The following is a 4,498-nucleotide window of genomic DNA, read 5'->3' as shown; positions in this document are numbered from 1 at the left end:
AGGTGGGCCAGATCTCAGGCCCCAGTGGTGGAATCAATAAGCTAAGGATGCTTGTTATTGGGCCTCCAGGTAATATACATGAGCATTAACTGGTGTGAGTGGGTCTAAGCAGGCCAATTCTTGGGCCTCCAGAGAGTTTTTTCTAGTGCTGAAAGTGGCAGCAGTGGGCTAGGTGTGGGGGCGGGTGGGTCCTCATGCCCTTTGACAGCATGTATGGTCACAGTAGTAGTGGGACAACTCTCAGGTCCCCAGGTGGAAAGCAGTTGTGTTAGCAGTGGCTGTGGTGGGCTGGGTGGGCCAGTCCTCAGTCCATATTATTGACTATAATCTGGGTCATAAAACAAGTGAAATACAAAGGAAGCAAACAATAATTAGAAGTGGTAGTAGCCAGCTCCACCATAAAGGAACTTATGGGGTGTTGTTAAGTGGAAAAAGGATACAATCCTAAGGAGATGGTTTGAATTATAACACTGCATCTCCTAGCAAACATCTTGCTTACTGAAAATCTGTTTTATCTTGGCCTTGTTGGTCATATTTATTAAAAACAAAATGAAAGTTTAAAAATCCTGTTTTTCTTACTGCAGCTATTTAAAACCATTGTTACAAAGACAAAAACCCCAGGGAGAGAAGAATAGGTAAGTAGGCTAAATATGGCTAAACAATGAAAATCTGCAAAGGAAGGAAGGAAAGAGGGAGGGAGGGAGGGAGGGAAGGAAGGAAGGAAGGAAGGAAGCAAGGAAGGAAGGAAGGAAGGAGGGAGGGAGAAAGGAAGGAAGGAAGGAAAAAATAAAAATAAATGGTATGTATAAATTGTAACATCATTGATAATACATGAGAGTTCTGTTTTCTTAAATTATGGCCACCAATGGTGTCTTAGTATATTCAGGCTGTTATAGCAAAATGTCATAAACTAGGTGGCTTATAAAAAAGAGAAATTTATTTCTTACATTTCTGGAGGCTGGGAAGTGCAAAATAAGGTACAAACAGATTTGATGTCTGGTGTGGGCATGTTTCCCTGGTTCATAGATATCAACCTTTTGCTGTCCTCACATGGTGCTAGCTAGCTTTCCCAGGTCTTTTTATAAGGACACTTATCCTAATTATGAGGACTAGCCCCACATTATCTTCTTCCAAAGGCCCCAGTTTTGAATATCATCACCATGAGAATTAGGATTTCAACATACCAGTGTTGTGAAAACACAAACATTCAGATCATAACAAGTGGGTATTACTAATCCTTTTAAATTTATATATTATTTTAAAACAGTGTATTAGCTTTAAAATAATTTAATGTGTTTTTATATAATCATAACACTGGGTTACTATAAAACATTTATAAATTACAGAAAATTGTTCATATAGAACGTTTGTAGAGCTGCAGAATAAAATAAATAAAACAAAAATTATTAACAAACCAAACACCCAAGGATACAGTAAAATATCAACAGTGGTTATTTACCCTGGAAGAGATTTTATATATATATATGATGTTGAAATTTACACATATTTCTAGAGAATGTTTTATTATGACTCTTTAATTAGTACTAAACATTTAAACATTTTATTAAATATTCTCTCACATTGTGATTTTTAATGGCAGTATAGTTTTCTACTTTATACCAAGTGCTGTGTTCTGAATGTTTGTGTGCACTCCTCCCATAATTCACATGTTGAAATTCCTTACCCTCAAGGTTGTGGAGTTAGAACCAAAGGAAATGATTAGGTTATGAGTGTGGAGCCCCCACAAATGGGATTAGTGCCCTTACAAAAGAGGTCCTAGAGCTGTTTCGCCCCTTCCATCTTGTGAGAAAATAGTTAGAAGATATTGTCTATGAGAAACAGATCCTCACCAGACACCAAATCTGCTGGTATCTTGATTTTAGACTTGCAGCCTCTAGAACTATAGAAACACATTTCACCTGTTTACAATATTGCTACTCATTTTTTAACATTTTGTGGTAGCAGCCCAAATGGACTACAACACTGTGCTATAATTTAATTTTTTATATTAAGATTTATTCTAAAGTTTTGATTCTTCTAAATACAGTAGCAATTAATGCACCTCTCTTACCTAATAATCATTTCTAAATAATCATAACAACATCGAGTAAAACTATGTAATACACGTATTATTATTAAGAGAAGTATAAGAAATATTATAATAATAAATCATCCCTGTTCTAAAAGGTATTTATCTAATGCTGAATGTGTCAGAGGCATTCGAACCAGAGTGACTCCATTTTGAGTGAGGGCAAGGAAAATGAGGCTGAGACTTGCTGGGATGCATTCTCAGAAAGTTAGGCATTCCTAGCCTCTAGATGTTTATGGTTAGGGGAATAAATTAATAATGTTTACTAAAACAGAATCCGACTTGGGAGTGTCCAGATATCCCAATATCTGGAGAACAAAGGCCCTCATTTTGCTTTAAAGATAATAATGTTGATTCTTGGAAAATATAGTCATTAAGGAAATTAATCCTTTATCACAAACCCTTGTAGCAGAACACATCTGCCCATATATACAAGCATTGTACCTAGGGTGGATTCCTTCATCCTCTTACTTTCAGGAACTCCCTACTCTGTCTTATGGAGTAGCTATACTTTCATCACTTTATTTTCTTAGTAATCCTGCTTTTACTTTGCACTGTGGACTCGTCCTGAATTCTTTCTTGCACAAGATCCAAGAACCTTCTCTTGGGGTCTGGATCCAGACCCCTGTCCTGTAACATATTTCTGGCGACCCAGATGGGATTATAGTGCAGAAATCCTGACCCAATGGCTACATTTGGGTAAGTGTTGGTGTACTGTAACATATTTCTGGTCAACTATGGAAGGGACAATATTGAAGGACCCCACCCCCCCAACCCCCAAAATAGATGGCAGCACTGATTGGATGACTTTGGGTAAGTGGTAGGTACCCAGGTAAAGAATAGGATTGGGTTAGAGGCTCAACTTCGGGGAGTTAGAGTCTTTCCTAAGACAGAATGGGTAGAGGCCCCTCTTAATAAAAGGCAAGCATGCTTGACCAACCTCAGGTTAGAGGCCTGACTTAGGAAGGTTAGAATCTCTTCTAAGATTTAGGGGGTTAGAGGCCTTCTCAGTAAAGTCCTTCTCAGCTAAAAATGGATTTGACACCACAGGCTATGCTCTTCATATTAATCTGCCTTGTCCTCCTTGTTGCACAAATCAATTTGTTGGTCTCTGTTTCACTGTCATTTTCAGGAGACTTTTATTGAACTGGTCTTATGGATTTTAACTTACTCTCTTCCTATGTGCCTCCCAATTTCCATCTGTCTGCTTGTGAAACATTGGGAACAAAAAGCACTGAAAGCCCTGTCTCTAAGATTGTTGATTGAGATTTGGTATTTAACAGCTATGAGCAATAAGATTAGATAGATATGGTTATGTTTTGTTGCTGCTATGCTGACTAGCTGTGATCGAGAAGCACTAGGATGGCAATTAGGGGACTCTTCTCCTTGCTGTTTTGTTTCATATTGGACACTAAACAAACTTCTTTCTTTTTTTGGATTCAGGCAAACCAGCTTTGCTTGTTGAATCCACACTGCTACTATTGCCCAGAACCTGCTTGCTCTGGTCATTCCCATCTAAATCCTCTTCATTTCCTTTGCCTTATTCAACATTTTTGTCGAAGTCCATGTTGTCGTTTATCTAAGATTCATGGCTTTTATGTTATGTTATATGTTATTTGGATAATGTGAATCATGTTTGATTAGAGGAAAGGAAGAAAAAGAGCTAAACATACTAGACAATCCTTTAATGCAAGCCACCCTGGTTCAGCGGACAGTTTTGGGTGGAGCAAAACCTCCTTCTGTCAGCTCTGAAAATTCAGATGTGTCAGTTCTTTCTCCCTCTAGCTCAACTGAAAGTTCTGTTGAGAACCCGTCATACCCTCCTCCATACCTCTCTAGTCCCACTCTATACCCATCACTCCCTGAGGAACTTAGCCCAATGAATACTACTCATAGTGGAGCCTCCTATCCACCTCCAAAGGAAAATCTTTGTCCCCTTAGAAAGGTGGCAAACAGAGAAGAAGGCACTGCGAGAATACATGTTCCCTTTTCTAGGCCTGATTTGGCTCTATGTAATTTCTCTGAAGATACAGGAAAATTCATCATGAGTTTGAGAAATTAACTCTGACCTATAGTTTAACTTGGCAGGCTCTGCATGTTTGGTTGTCTCTGTGTTGTACAGTGGGAGAGAAACAACGCATTTTGGGGACAGCTAGGGCCCATGCAGATGAGATATTGGCTCACAATCCGAACCATAATATATATCAGGCAGGAGGTATAGCAGTTCCAGCTCAAGACTCATAGTGGAACTATCAAAGGGCAGTGAGGACTTGGGGAGGAGAGATCATATGGTCACCTGTTAGATAGAAGGGATGAAGAAATGTATGAAGAAGTCTGTTAACTATTAAAAGGTTAAAGAAGTTTCTCAGAGTGAAGATGAGAATCCAACTTTGTTTTGAGGGCATTTAG

The sequence above is a fragment of the Hylobates moloch genome, unplaced genomic scaffold (genome assembly GCF_009828535.3).
Source record: "Hylobates moloch isolate HMO894 unplaced genomic scaffold, HMol_V3 SCAFFOLD_16, whole genome shotgun sequence".
Lineage (NCBI taxonomy): Eukaryota > Metazoa > Chordata > Mammalia > Primates > Hylobatidae > Hylobates > Hylobates moloch.
The sequence above is the reverse complement of the archived record's forward strand: the minus strand, read 5'-3'. Positions refer to the sequence as shown.